The sequence below is a fragment of the Capricornis sumatraensis genome, chromosome 10, assembly GCF_032405125.1.
Source record: "Capricornis sumatraensis isolate serow.1 chromosome 10, serow.2, whole genome shotgun sequence".
NCBI classification, from domain to species: domain Eukaryota; kingdom Metazoa; phylum Chordata; class Mammalia; order Artiodactyla; family Bovidae; genus Capricornis; species Capricornis sumatraensis.
In genome coordinates this window covers 21,149,768-21,166,333 of record NC_091078.1, presented here as the reverse complement: position 1 = coordinate 21,166,333, position 16,566 = coordinate 21,149,768, and the positions used below count along the sequence as shown (strand labels likewise).

General features: G+C 38.4%; 1 pseudogene; it reads right to left on the bottom strand.

Annotated features, from left to right (window-relative positions):
• Positions 1 to 8,831: 8,831 nt before the first annotated feature.
• Positions 8,832 to 9,674, bottom strand: LOC138087324 (small ribosomal subunit protein uS2B-like; annotated as a pseudogene).
• Between the last annotated feature and the right edge of the window lie 6,892 nt (positions 9,675 to 16,566).

Below are 16,566 nucleotides of genomic sequence, written 5' to 3'. Positions count from 1 at the left end.
CAATACAGATGCAATTATATTACTTGGTATAATCAAAGCAATTAAATAGTATAAAAAATGAAATATAATTTTAAAGAGCTCTATAAAGTTGTGTGTTTTTTTTAAATTCCCTCTTAAAAATGTCTGCAGCCCTCAAGATAGGTTTTAGCTGAAGTATTTCCCACTATAGCCACAAGAGGTCCTCCTCCTAGCAATTCAAATCACGTCGGATTTGATGAGCAGAGGCCCCACGGTTCTCTATATTTATATCGGTTGGGTGACAGAAAATACAGATCACCTATGTCAGATTTCCATAGCAAACTATAGGGTAGCAAACAAAACCGGAAAAATCTGGCTTTCTCTGGGTGATCACTGAAGCATGCTGAACACTAAATAGTTCCTGTAAACTACACAGCCACTGCATTTTGTGCCCTGGCCCGCTTCCAGATTTTCACAGTAATTCCATCTTGTCACCTTGCCCAGTCTTGTTCAGTATTTATTATCCTTCCCTATTTACTTGTTTTCTTTCTTTATACTTTAAAAACTTTAAAATTTTGGCTCACATTCTTCCTGCAAGCAAACAAAGGTTAAGGATAGAGGAGCTAGATAAAAAGAGAAAAAAGAATAAACCAGAGCCATCATAGAAATCTTTCTGAGGTAATCAAGGGTGTCTTTGGCTTTAGGTATCAGGGCTGGCCCCAGACAAACTCACTCAACCACATGTACTGAGAAGCCCCTTTACGCAGAGCCCTGTGTCAGGGGCCAGTTAGATTAGAGGAACAGAAGGGAGGCCTCCAAAAGAAAACAACTCAACCCCTATCAGCAGTCCCTCCTGGGAAATCAGCCTTTCAGGGTACAATCAGTATTTTAATCAGAATGGAATTCAGTTTCTTCTTTACATTAAAATCCCTTAAAAAATGAAAGTTAGCTTTTGCATGAACCATGAGTCCATTTTATTCTATATATGACACCCGAAAATATTGGCTTTCAGATTGAGACGTAAAAATATGTATTTTCTGAACAGCTATAACACTTTTTTTTTTTCTAATTCATGTTTTATTGACTAAGGAGAGGCACCTAGCTGGAGTTTAAACACAAGATGGAAGTTGGAATGTCCCACCCCAAATCCTCTTTCTCATTCCAGGTTCCAAGTAGCCTCTGTGTTGTTCACCTCACCTTGCCTCTGTCACACCTTTTTAAGATGATATTTGAAGTGAAGAATACTTTCAGTTTGTGATAATTAAAGGTATTTTATTCTAAAAATATGTGATAAATAGTTCTGGTACTTTGTTGGGCGTTGTAGATGAATCTGCTCCTATTTCAACATTTGTATACTGTAGTAAAAAGAGGTTTACCCCACTCTCCCTTTCTACCCACCTTGTTATTAAGTACTAACCAACTCTCCTGCCTCATTCACAAAAATAAGCCATCTTGGAAGACAGCCCCTACCTTCTCATCATCAAATCTACAAACCCACCCATTCGAGTCCTGACTTCTCTCTTATTACAATTCAAGCTGTACCCTTGCTCCTACCAAAGGTTAATCTCTCCTCTTCTGCTCTGGATCCCTTCTTCTCCTACCTTCTCTAGGACTCTGCTCTTTCATTATCTCATGTACTTCATTATAACCCCTTCTCTACTTTTCTTGGCAGAAAATCAGGCCACCATCTTTAATTTTAAAACATTGAACAAACATCAGCTTCACCTTACAGATCTTTCCAGCTGCTCCTCCCAAGTTCTCTGCTGCCTTCATCACAACACTTCCCTGAGTTGCTTGCCATACCTATGTTTTCACTTCTCATTTATTCTACAAACCCATTCTATGTGACTTCTGTCACCTTCACTGCCACAAGGACCATTTTAAAGTCTATCCACAACTTCCCTGTGGCCAAATCCCCAGCAGGGATTACATCATCCAATCTGACAGTTTTAAAAATGAGATCTGTAATAGGATGCTGAGCAGAATTTTTCTTATTGCTCAGAATTGGCAACTAAGGCTCAAAATGAAAGAAAAAGAAGCCTTCTATGTACATCACATGCTAAGGGATTTAGAACAGACATCTCTCTCTGGGGCTTACTGAAAATCAGTTTGAAAAAAGCACATCATGCTTCCCTCTCAGCCCCAGCAACAGAGGAATAGTTAGGGGACTTGAAAAATTAAAGGAGTCCACGGGGTCGCTAAGAGTTGGACACGACTGAGCGACTTCACTTTCACTTTTCACTTTCCACTTTCATGCATCGGAGAAGGAAATGGCAACCCACTCCAGTGTTCTTGCCTGGAGAATCCCAGGGACGGGGGAGCCTGGTGGGCTGCCGTCTAGGGGGTCGCACAGAGTCGGACACGACTGAAGCGACGCAGCAGCAGCAGCAGCAGCAGCAGGCCAACTACTCATCTCCTCTAGAAGATATCAGAGCAGGAGAAGTGGTGGAAAAGTCAATCTTGCCCCTTCCTCCTTTCAGGTCCCTCAAGAGGACATCTGGTCAGTGCTGGAGGAAAGGGAGGAGATGAGATTTAAATAGGAATGAGATGAAAGTTTCAAACTGGACTAAGCAGGCCTTAAAGCACTGAAAATGGCAGGAAAATTATGGAACCCACCAATGTGTCATTAAGGAATGAGACAGGGAGGTGTAGCAGAGCAGAGTGAAATGTAAGAATTGAACTAACTGATACACTCAACAGTCACACCTTCACAGGCTAACCATTCTCAAACGTGTATCCCCAACCCAGACCTCTCTCAGGAGCCCAGAGGCATATATCCAACTGTTATTTCCATCTGGAGAGCAAGCATACATTTCAAATTTATTCTGTACCCAAAAAAATGTTCTTGATTTTTCCCTTCAAACCTATCTCATTTATGGTGATTATAACAGAAATATCAAATCAATATGTTGTACACCTGGAACTAACATAGCATTGTAGGTCAAGTATATCTCAATTTTAAAATTATAATTTAAAAAAATTAAGGGATGGAGGGGTGTAAAAGCCCTATTTCTATCTCTCATATTCTAGTAATCGGCACCATCACTTAATTGCTTAAGCCAAAATCTTGCAGTCATCTTTCATTCATTCTTTTCCTTTAAAATCATCAAGAATTTCCATAAATCGTATTTCCAAAAGTTATCTTGAATACATCCACCTGTCTCTGTCTCCCCTACCCCAAGTATTCTGAGGCATTTGCAATCCATTTTCTACATAGCATCTAAATGATATTTCATAAGACAGTTTAATTCATGTTATTCTCCTGCATAAAGTTATCCAATGGCTTCCTATTATCCATAGCACAAAAGGAAAATCATTTACCAAATCTACAAGACCCTTCATGATCTGGCTCCTGTCGACCTCTCCCACTGGACTCACAGTACTGTTCCCCCTAGTTCACTGACTTCAGTTACACTTTCTGTTCAAAAAACATCCAAGCTTATTCCCTTAGGGCCATTGCACTTGCTGTTCTTTTGCCTGAAATCATTTTCTCCCAGCTATTTACATGCCTGGCTCATTCTCATCTTTGATATAATCCCTCAGAGAGGTATTACCTGATTACCTTTTCTCACTGCCCCTAGTCACTTATCACAACCTTGCATATTTATTTATATGTTTACTTTTTCTGTTTTCACCACTGGAATAAAAGCCAGGGGCAATGGCAATGTCCTTAACAGCAAGGCATATGAAAATTAACTATACAAGATAAAGTATCAATAGCTATTGGCTTTCAAACGAAGAAGAAATAGCTCTAGAAGGAGGAGGTAACCAAGAAAATTTCCTGGAAGGAGTTATATTTGCCTTAATACAGAAACGAAAGATGTCAGCATCATGATAAAATGATATGCTATTAATTTTATTTCTCAAATATCCTTCAAACCCATTGCCTCTCCATGTTTACAGCTATTACCCTGATACAAACTACGGTTGTCTTGCTTGCTGTCTTTATATACTTACCACTTAATTTCTCCCTCTCCCTCTGTTTCACTTTGTGTAAACCCAAATATGGTATTTAGATGCTAGTCAGAATATGTGGATGCTAAAATTTAAAATCTTGATTTAACTATTTCTGAATTACTAAAACTGACACATTAACTTCACTGCCTTGGTGAAAACAGAAGGGCTAAAATGAATGTTCTTCTGATTAATTTTCTCAGAGTGCCATGCCTCAACTCTGACAGCTCATCTTGCTGTTAGTCAATAACCTTAACGAGCACAGTAATTACAGTCAATCATGTCTGCTTTACTTCATTGATTACTTTGTTATTTCTTTTACAACTTGTTAATGAAAATTCCCAGCACAGACATCCTGGGTGACATTTCTTTTATTAATTAACTACCCTATCAGTCCCTTGACTATATTATAACACAAAAGCATCTTGTATTGATAGTTTTAGAAACAACTTGCTCTTGCAGCTTTGAAAAAAATCAAAATCATTTTCAAGGCCATAGGATTCTGAGCATAGCCACAGTTACTGCCATAATTATGATGTGCTGTCTTTTCTTTTTCCTGCCTCTTTGTATAAACTTTAGTTAAAATGTTATCCTGTAGAAAATTAAGGAAAGGGTCTATTTCTTGAATTAGATGGAATATCGACCTGGAGAACAAGAGCAAAAGCAGCAGTGCAGCAGCATGGCAAGGCATCCAAAACAGGAAAACATGATGGACCTCTTCCTAAACACAGCTGAGAGAGCTCTGGGCATGACTCAAAAATAAACCAGAAACACATTCAGGGGCTGATTTCCAGCACTAAGGCAGGAAGAATTTAAGCTATTGCAATCTAGGTATCTAAAATAATAATGAGACTTCATTTTATAATACAGGTGTTGAAATAGAAATTTTAACAACATAAAGTTTTCAAGTAAATAGTAACTTTTTAATCATGTTAACTATGTAGTAAATGGCATACAGTTCATATTGCATTTTAGGCAGGCTCTATTTCAATTTCAGCAGTGAGAAAGTACAAGAGAAAGAACCAAGCAACAATAAAGAGCTGAGCCCAATCGAAGTAGCTTGGTGGCCTAATGAAATACAGTTAACTTGTATTTAATTAGGACCAGTTACAATATCTAAGAACCAACAATCTAGAGAGTGGGACACTGCAGCAGGAGTCTCTACCCAGCAATGTCACTGTATGTTAGGTGGTGGTAATGCCCTATTTCAGGTGGTTCAACTAAAAACATCCAACCTGAGGCATAAGTTAGAGCCACAGTCAAGCACACTGGGCAGAAACCCAGTCACCTAGATTAAATGAACATGGTGGAAAGTTAGATGGAAGGATATGATTCAATGGACACAAAATTGCTCAGGCTTCACACAGGCACACCAGATATGGGACTAAAATTCTGGCTTCTAGCTACAAGGTAGATTCATTTGGAAACAGGATCTGACTAAGGCTGGCTGTTTGCAAACATTACAATCTACACAAGTAAAAAAGTTTGGGGTAGGCATTCTTCACATAATATAGGTTTAGTTCTTCTCAAGTAATCAGTGCAAATACTTATCATGTCCTAAGCTGTAAGAACCCTTTTCATACACATATTCTTAGGAATAGGTATCTTTTTGCCTATAGTCTGCTGAATAAGAAGAACCTTTACTATAAGGCACCTAGATATGAATGATCCTTGTTTGGGTGGGCTACTCCTTTCAGTAATACAAACATAAGAGCTTAATGTTTTATTTCAGAATTCAGATTGTCAAATACAGGAATATTAACACTTACCATGTGCAAACTAGGAATTTATGTCTCAGAAATTATGCAAAAAAACTAACTTTAAGTATTCATTAAATTAATGAATGTATTTGCTCATGTATATTCAGTGTTTATGAACTTGATTAAAATCCTTTCTATGGGTTTATTATGACACAGAAACAGTGTATAACCCAGAGTTTTACTTGAGGAAAAGGAAAGAGAAGGGAGAAAAAACTACATTTTCTCCCAAATTTTTTTCAGTACTCTGATAAGCAATTTAATCTCGTGATTATAGCGTCACTGTGAATGTTTCATCCACCTTTTAAAACATTATAAACCAAGTATCAGCTGTATCAGAAACTTCTGGTTAGCCTCACCCCTGATTCCCATCACACCTGTGGAAGATAGTTATTGGCAGGCCATAACACCCTCACATTGTTAGCATCACACCTCACATCTCTCACTGTCTGCAGTGGGGCTTCTCCAATACCACAGAAAACAGGGGGAACCCACTCAGTATGTGCATATCCATAGAAGTCCCCAGGACTGAGTGTCCAGGATTAAGACACAACCAGTGAGGGTGAAGAACTGCTCCCTCCAGTTGACCCCCATGTAGAGAATTCTAAGGGGCATTTTACACAATCCTCAGAAGGTTCTGGGTCGCATCAAGTCACAGTTGGACTCAGTAGTAACTCTGACAATGCAAATTTATAAGATTCTTTTCTCTTTTCCTCATCCTGCCCAGTCTCTCATCCCTGCTCCCTGGTGCTACCACCTAAATAAACTACCTAGACACAAGTCCTTAGCTCAGGCTTTTGCTTTCAGGGAGAATCCAAGTCAAGGCTTGGAATGGGTTCCCCCTCTCCTCTGTGGTATTGGAGAAGCCCCACCGCAGACAGTGAAAGATGTGTGGTGTGACACTGAAATGTGAGGGTGTTCATGGCCTGCCAGGAACTATCTTCCACAGGCATCATGGTTCTGGTATAGCTGATACTTGGTTTATAATGTTTTAAGCCACTTAGAATCAAGTAGGCCTAGAAAGCAGGTCCTTGGAATGATACTCTTGAATCAGATCACTAAAAGGCCAAATGGAAATAAGAGCCTATTGCTGGTGAGTTGCATGTGGCATCTTACCTATTGTGGGGTAAGATGAAGTTACAGGTGAGAGAACTGACTGCCAGCATCTAATTCCAATTCTGCATTTACTGACTTCATGTAGGTAATTTTTAAATGCCCCATGGTTAGGAGTATTCATAGCACAAAAATTGTCGAACACTACAAATCAGGGCTTTCCCTTTCCCAGCATTCTCTTGAAAGGACTAGATGTTTGGGAAGCGGCTACAGAACTTTGGCCAACACTCTAGTTTTTAGCTTCTTTCTTTCCATACCCCATTTAAAGAGGTAACCTGATAACTTTTCCAGGATTTATGCTATAAATCACCAATTCCAAGGCTGCTCCTGTTAGCATATAAATCAGCTGCTTCCACTATGGTCAACCTTGTATCCAAATGCAATAAATCTTTTTTTAGCAATTAAAAATTCTTCTATAGTGTAGTTTGGGAAAGTTTCTAAATATACAGTACATTGTGGTCTGCTAGTGCTCAAGTGAGGTTTCCATAAACATAAACAGCTAATACATATTAGTCATATTCTATTTTTATAAAATCATATCATTTGTACTTCAACTACAATTTATTTTCAAACTTTTTATCTCTCAGGGCACATAATGCTTGATAAGACAATGGCTCTACAGTCTCTACATGAGTCATTTAACTATGTATCCACCTAATAAAAATATTAATTTATTATATTGCTTTTAAATAGTAATATCTGCCTGTCTAATATACTCTAAGGACAAGAGATTTTTCTTTCTCCCAATTTCCAACTACCAGTTCCAAAATAAAAGCATATAAATATACTAAGGAGAAAAAATTTTTCTTTTCTGATTGGTTATCTTTCATACAGGTACCCACCAGTCTCTAGAACAAGAACAAACCATGCTCTTCTTTTTCCAGCAAGCTTCCTTCAAAACACCCTCCAACCACTCCTTAAGACTGTCCATTTCCCCACACGCTATGGTGAAGAACAGGAAAGCCTGCCTTGCCGCAGTCCATGGGGTTGCAAAGAGTCAGACAGACCGAGCGACTGAACAACAACACTTTCATAGTGGTAGACACTCTGCTTGTCTTCAATTCCCCTACAATAAAAAAACACTGCAGCAGGAGACTTCCTTGTCAGTCCAGCGGTTGAGACTCCATGCTTTCAATACAGGGGGCACAGGTTTGATTGCTGGTCATGGAACTAAGATCCCACATACTGGTTCATGGGTCCCAAAATAAATTAATTAATTAAAAAGAAAAACACTGCAACAAAAACTCTTGTAGTAATACTTAGGATAGTGTTATTTACTGTAACCAACAAACCCAAAATTTTAGTCCTCTCAGCTCCAAATCTGCTATTGCTTTGTGATACTGGAGCTGGAACTCAGCTTGCCCTCCTTCACCAGCTGGTTTTCTCTTAGCTTCTTCCAAGGACACTCGAACGCAAGAGAGTAGGTGGAATTTGCTTTTTCCTATTTCCTTGCTGTTCATACAGCTCAACCCAGCAACGGTTCTTCATTCCTTGAATCAGCAACAGCTGTTCCAGGTTCCGCTCCTTCACAGTCCCAGAAATGTCCTGTCTGTATCCTTCATCCCGACAGTTCTCTCTCCTCAGACAACTGTGTCCTGGCTCCACTGGACCAACTTGAAGGTTTTAAGAATGCCTCTCCTTGCCTTTGTTCCCCCAAGGGTGATAGCTGTGCCTGTATTCCCTCTGGTTCCCTGATTTTCAGCCCTCCAACACCAATTTAACCATTTCCTAATAGTGAATTATTTTTACTAAACCTCCCTGTATGTTTTTTTTTTTTTTACTAGATGCTGGACATATACAGTTTATTGGCATTAATTATGCTATAAAGTCACCATAAACACTGAACTAGTGACTACTGAACCATTGCTCCTAGGAGAAATACAGTTACTGTGAGTCTGTGGTCACAATATTTCCACTATGATCAATATTTGCTTCTTGTTTTACGTGTGCTTCTGTTAAAAGCATCTTACTTGATATATTCTCTTTTTTTTACAACTGTTCATCTTCTGTCAACCCAATTTCCATTTTAAGAGTTTGAGGAAGAACAGTTTATCCCCATTCTGTGGCCCGAGCAGTGTGAGTTGCTGAGCAGTGAGCAGCGGCAGGCTGAGCACTCCATTCTTCAGTGGGGAACTGCTGAACAGGCACGGAAGGGACCGGCACACCTTGCGACCAATCCAGTACCTCAGGTTGAGGAGAAGTGAACTCTGGAGCTGAAGTAGTCCATTTACCCTGAAACCCCTCCTCAGTCACACCTGCTCAGCTGCTGCCTGCTCTTCCTTTTCAATCTCTTCAGGATATCTGTAGATATCTCTTCAGGATATCATGCAGAGATGAAGCATGACTTCCCATGAGTGTTCCACGCATGTGCTGAACTTCCCAGTTGAGCATCCACTGCACTCGACCCACTAAGTGAGCTCCCTTGTTGTTGCATGGCAATATCCACAGTGGAGAATCTGTCTTACACAGAGCAATGGTAGGCAGGTTAACATAGGCTTCTGTGAGAGGCTGGTGGTCAGCCCTGGGGTCAGTAAACACCAGAAATCATGGCTCCCAGAACACTGCATGTATCTGGTTAGTGAAGGCTCCAGGAGTGGAGCAGCCAGCAATAGAAGTGGCCGCAGCGGCAGCAGCAGCGGCAAAGTTCAACAACACTCACTGGCCAGTGTTCCTAGAGAATGACACCAGCATCAGCTGGGTTTTCAATTGCAACAATGAACAAGCTGCCAACAGAATCTTCTCCCAGGCTCTCTTCAGATTTATGATTTAGATGCCATCATTTTTGTAGATGTACTGTTCCATGTGGAAGTCAAGGTTGGTGCCACCTAAGTGGGTTCCTACTGCAAGGAATTTGAGGACATTCTCCTCCTTCATTTGCAGAATGAAATCCATTTGAATTCTTGACCAGTAGCCCTGTAACTCATATCTGAAAAAGCTTATGTAACACAAATATCTTCTCCATAAAACATATCACAGACTCCTTGCACTTAAGAACACTAGAGAGCGCTTGAACACTATACATATGTGGAAGTCATTTTAGATAGTGAAATCACTATCAAAAGGCACAAATTTGGGACTTCCCTGGTAGTTGGGGGATTAAGAGTCTGCCTTCCAAAGAAGAGTACGCAGGTCCAATAATTGGTCAAAGAACTAAGATCCCACAAACTGCAAAACAAATAAGCCAGCATGGCAGAACTAGAGAGCCTGAAGGCCACAAGAAACATGCCCTGTGACACAACTAAGATCTGACACACACAAATAAATAGGCAAATATTTTTTAAAGCTGTGGGAATGTGTAATAGTAAGGCTTTTTAATATGTATTAATATTTGTTTTCCAGTAGTCATATATGGATGTGAGAGTTGGACTGTAAAGAAGACTGAGCACCAAAGAATTGATGCTTTTGAACTGTGGCATTGGAGAAGACTCCTGAGAGTCCCTTGGACTGCAAGGAAATCAAACCAGTCAATCCTAAAGGAAATTAATCCTGAATATTCATTGGAAGGGTTGATGCTGAAGCTGAAGCTCCAATATTTTGGCCTCCTGATGCCAAGGACTGACTCATCAGAAAAGACCCTGATGCTGGGAAGGATCAAAGCCAGGAGGAGAAGAGGACAACAGAGGATGAGACAGTTGGATGGCATCACCGACTTGATGGACAGGAGTTTGAGAAAGCTCTGGGAGTTGGTGATGGACAGGCAAATCTGGTGTGCTACAGTCCATAGGGTTGCAAAGAGTTGGACTAGACTGAGCTACTTAACTGACTGACTGACTGATTTCATATCTGGCAATCTCACAGAACTTTCCTTAGTTTTACATTTCTTGGTTGATTCCTATGTCATCTACAAATGATAACAGTGCTCCTTTTATATTCTGCTCTCTGTTCCCTCAGATATACCAGCCTGGGCCACTCTGAACTTGGCTCAGTTCAGACAAACATTTTCTTTGACAAGTCTTACCTAATTGCCTGGCCTCATATACAACTAAGTTCCCCAACTAAGTTAAATGCCAAGTTAAATGTACCAACCACATGCTTCTTTCTATATACCTCTGTTATAGAACTTAGCATATTGTATCAAAGTTATGTGTTCACATGTTTCTCCACAAAAGAAATGAACTCTACCATATCTTACCCATGCTTATCCACCTAGGACCAAGCATGGTATGTAACACATAATATTCACTCAATGAAAGGTCGATAAGTAAATGAATAAATGTAATAGGCCAAAGTATTGCACACTGCTCACTCAGCACATGGAGAGAACAAATAAATACAAATATAATCACTTAAGTGAGTAACTCATGCTAAACAGCTTTCTTGGAGTCAATAAACATATGTCCAAAATCCCCAAAATTATACAATATAAGAATAAAGCTTAATTGTGCTTCCTTTATTTTTCAGTTAGTATTTTAAGTTATGATGCCTAAGAACTAAGCATATTCACAGATTACAAAAAAATATTAAATAAGCTTATAATTAATAGTACACTAACATATGCTTTTCCCTGCAAATTTCTAGGAAAGCTGTAATATTATAATGGCAATAAAAATAAACTTACTTTACCAAAGATACTTCCTCTGAGAAAGTTTTTTATAAGTTTGAGTTTTTAAAAAGAAGAAGAAAATAGGAATCTGAGATAATGCCTTCATAAAACACCTTTCCATAAAAATTTAAATTTTAAAGGTTAAATATAATTGTAGGAAAAAGTAGAGCCAGTTTTCCATTAACATAAAATGTAAATAACTTAAGCATTATTAGTCACAAAAATGAAGAGCTAAAACCAAGAATCTCAGCAGCTGTACAAAGATGGCTCTAGAGTTAAACAAACACTAATAGTGCTTCTAACAGTACTATCTAATAGTTATTGGGAATTTGTCAGACATTATCCTAGCACTTTATATATAATGTAATGCTCATATCTATAAATTATAATTTAAGTGTAATATAATGCTCACATGTCTCAGTTAGATACTGTTAGATTATTTGTTTGTTAGATGAGCTAGTCTAAGCTCAAAGGTATTTATTTTCCAAAGACAGAAAACTAATACATGGAGAGGTGGTCTGTCTGGCTCCACAGGTCCTCCATCAACCCCTATGCTTAAGTAAGCAAGCACCTCTATGCTGAGATCCAAGGCAAGTAGGTCAAGTACCTTTTCAATTACTTATCATAGTCTCCAAATTCCTGCCTTTAGGGGTTTGAAGATAGAACCTGAGGAAGACTGTGAAAATATTTAATGGAAGAAACGAATCCAAAAGACACTGAGCAGCAAAAGGGTCAGTAAACTGAGGAGACAGGAAGGATACAAGCCTAAAAGGAGGTCTCAAAAGGAGAAGACATGAAATGGAAAACACAAAATTGTACCAAATTAATATTTTTAAGCACCAGCAACTGCCTGCTTTACAGTTTCACCAAATTTGTCTATGCCTTTTTGACAATATGAGAAGATATTGCCAAGTATATAGAAAATAATATTGTAAGCAAGGAACTGCTCCCTCATCTCAACTTCTAGAAAGATAACCTTCCATAGTACAAATGGAAAACAAAGAGAATGAAATTATGAACTTTTAAGCAGTCTTTAAATAGTATCTTTACAACATACTTTTAATGACTTTTACAAAGTACTTTTTTACCATTAGGTAAGTCCAAAAAAGACCAAAGTTTCAAATTGTATAGATCATATTTTCTAAAATTTGTAAAAGTATGTGTAAGAAAAAACCCTTAAAGAAATATTGAGGGAGGACAATTTTAGAAGACAAAAAAAATTCTTTTATTTTCATCTTTACTTCGGGATTTCTAGGCCAAGCCCAGTTATTTGTCAATGCAGTTTTGGCAAAAACACTGGAGGGCACTCTATCAGTGAATAGTAGGGTAAAAGTGAAAGTGAAAGTTGCTCAGTCCTGTCTGACTCTTTGCGACAGTCCATAGAATTCTCCAGGCCAGAATACTGGAGTGGGAAGCCTTTCCCTTCTCCAGGGGATCTTCCCAACTCAGGGATCGAATCCAGGTCTCCTGCATTGCATGGCGTAGTAGGGTAATTCTCCACTCTCCAAATTTTAACGTGAGTCCTATATTAGAACCACCTGGTGGTCCAATGGTTACGACTTCATGCTTGTAATGCAGAGAGCCCAGGTTCAGTTCTTGATCAGGGAACTAGATCCCATATGCCACAACTAAGAGTTTGCATGCCACAGCTAAAGATCTTGCATGCTGCAACTATGCCCTGGCACAGCCAAATAAATAACGTTTTAAAACACAGTTTAAAAATAAATAAAATAAAGAACCACCATGAGGGCTTATTAAAACAGGGCTTGCTGGATCCCACCCCTAGAGTTTCTGAATCAATAGATACTATAGTTCTGACAAGTTCCTAGGTGATGCCAATGCTGCTGGTCTGGGACCCACACTTAAAGAAACACTGTTTTAAATAATTACATATATGTATATATTTATATACATAATTTAATTAAAATGTAATTTATTTTACTTATTTTATTATAGTACTTTGGTTATTGTTTTCTATTTAATTTACTATCCATAATTAATGTAATTAAACTTTGTGCTTTTTTATAAATCTCCATAGTTACATAGATTTATTAGGTATATGTGTTGTTGTGTGGTATTTTATTCCACACTAAAACAGGAAAAAGAGACTAGCTGTATATTTGATTGATAGAATAAAACAACAAATTTGGCTTAACTGCTACCCATGACTAACCAAAGCTGGTGAGAGTCTGCTTTCCAGAGAGAACGTTTCTTCCTCTGAAGCTTTCTTATTCATTTCTAAATCTCATTTACAAAATAAACAGCTAGATAATAAGAAAAGCAGAAATTTGAAGGCAAGATATCTAATTTTTAAAAATAGAGTTTTAGGAGAAAATGAAAAGATAAAAGCATTCTCTGACCCTTTCCCTATTCCCTTCTCTTCCACCCCCCACAATGGTACCAGAAATTATTCTCCATTAAATTCTACCCACTTTAAGCCCTGTTTAAAAGAGAATCTCCATCACAGAATGACAATGTTGATCATTCTACAGCATATGACAAATGAGAGCATATGTGCTGGTTAAAAAAAAAAAAGCAAAAACATTTACAGATCTATTAACTTATTTGCTAAATTAACCATTCTTTATGAGACTTGCCTACTCAGCAGCCTGCATTTTCAGTCTTATAGCAGTACACTTCTAAATATCCTAAAACAAAAACAATAAATAAAATGTTATTCTAGGTTTTTTAATACTATGTTCTGATTTAATTTCTACATGACTGGATTCAAAGAACATGATAGGAAGAAAGGACATTAATATCCTTTTGAGATTTTCTGATAAGAAAACTATAAACTGTATAAAGTGAAGCTCTAAAGGAATTGCATGGTCAGAATATAACAATCTGGCTTATTTCCATGGTGGCTGGTATATTAAGAACAAATTTTGAAGCCAGTGTACCAGTTTATGTTCCAGAAAAAGTATCCATGTCTAGATTGGGCAGTCTTTGGGGATGATAAAAATGTTTTGGAACTAGAAAGTGGTGATGGTTGCACAACACTGGGAGAGTACTAAATGCTACTGAATCATCCTCTTTAAAATGGCTAATCTGGGGGTTTTCTTGGTGGCTCAGTGGTAAAGAATCTGACTGCCAATGCAGGAGACACGGGTTCGATCCCTGGTCCAGGAAGATCCCACATGCCGCGGAGCAACTGAGCCCATGCACCCCTACTATTGAGCCTGTGCTCTAAAGCCCATGCTCACATCAAGAGAAGTGAGAAGCCCGCCCACCGCAACCAAGAGTGCCCTCGCTCAGCACAACCAGAGCCTGCCCAGCAACAGAGACCCAACACAGCAAAAATTAAAAACAGATAAAATGACTAATTTTTGTTTTGTCTTTTTCACCTCAGTAAAAAATAATAAAAGCAAAAACAAAAATCAGCAAGACAACTTTCACAATGTCCACATCCTTTTAAGATCCTTGCTCCTGACATTTTACAACAGGAAGAAAACTTTTAAAAAGAAAATATTGCATTTCTTATGTATAAACCCAATGGCCAAAAAATCTTCAATGCTCTACTCCCAAAAGTATTGAGAGAGTCAATTACTAGGCAGGTAGATAAGAATTCTGGCGGTCCCCAAGGAGAGAGGGGTCTGGAATTCTCAAGGAGGAGGAAAGGACAAAACTTTTTTTCCTCTACATTCCTTAGGATTATATAACAATAATGTATCCTGCTTAAGGACAGTTTCTGGGCAAAAAAAAAATTTCTGGCTAATCTTGTTATCTTAAAATGTAAATTATGGGAGTGGGTCTAGTAACATCTTTACAACCTCCAGACATTCTTTTGATACACTATAATATTTTTCTGGGTTCCAAAATCACTGCAGATGGCGATTTCAACCATGAAATTAAAAGACACTTACTCCTTGGAAGGAAAGTTATGACCAACTTAGACAGCATATTAAAAAGCAGAGACATTACTTTGTCAACAAAGGTCTGTCTAGTCAAGGCTATGGTTTTTCCAGTGGTCATGTATGGATGTGAGAGTTGGACTATAAAGAAAGCTGACCACCGAAGAATTGATGCTTTTGAACTGTGAGAGTCCCTTGGACTGCAAGGAGATCGAACCAGTCCATCCTAAAGGAGATCAGTCCTGGGTGTTCATTGGAAGGACTGATGCTCAAGCTGAAACTCCAATACTTCGGCCACCTGATGCAAAGAGCTGACCCATTTGAAAAGACCCTGATGCTGGGAAAGATTGAGGGCAGGAGGAGAAGGAGACAACAGAGGATAAGATGGTTGGATGGCATCACCCATCAATGGACATGGGTTTGGGTGGACTCTGAGAGTTGGTGATGGACAGGGAGGCCTGGCATGCTCCAGTTCATGGGGTCACAAAGAGTCAGACACGACTGAGCAACTGAACTGAACTGAATAACTAATTAAGAGTATATAACTTCATTCCTAACACTAGTGAGGGGGTACTCTTTCTGCCCCCTTCTGATGTCTATGTCAGAAGCTTTCTCTATCCCTTTTATACTTTAATAAAACTATTACACAAAAGCTCTGAGCAATCAAGCCTCATCTCTGGCCCTGGATTGAATTCTTCTCTGAAGGCCAAGAATCCTGGTATCTTCTTGGTTCAGCAAAACCTTTCAGTATTTAATTTGATTGGTTTCCCCAACCCACCTGTTTCTTCATCTACTCTCCCCTCTCTCTTGGAGTGACAGTCCCACTCTGACTTCACACATGTTATCAGTAGTTCTAGAGAAATTTTCAAAAATTTCTAAGTAAAACTTTACACATACATCTGAATGGTACACAGTTTTAGAAAAGAAAGTGTCATAAAATCTCAAAAATCATAATTTTTACAATTATTGTTGACTTTATCTTTTGATGAGTAAAAACTTTGCGTTACTAATTTCACCCAAACTAAGAAGTCACTTTGTGTTCTAAGCACTTACTAATGATATAACTTTGAATTAAAAATGCACTGTGCTTTAGGGTTTAAAAAAAGACATAACCTTTCATTTCAGAGCCCATCAGTGACAGAATGGCTTTATTTCTTACTACATTATTTACAAATAATGAGCCAACAATACAAAAATGGGCAGCGGTTTTATAACTGAGATATTCTAATAGTGTATGAAATTAGATAAAATATTTTCCAATTTACAATCTCACACAACATATTAGTTTCTCATTATCTTTTTATTTGTTCATATGACTCTATAAGACCTGACTATTAAAACTGTGCACTATAATTTATCAAGAAATGATTAAGAAATAGGTTAAAGATGG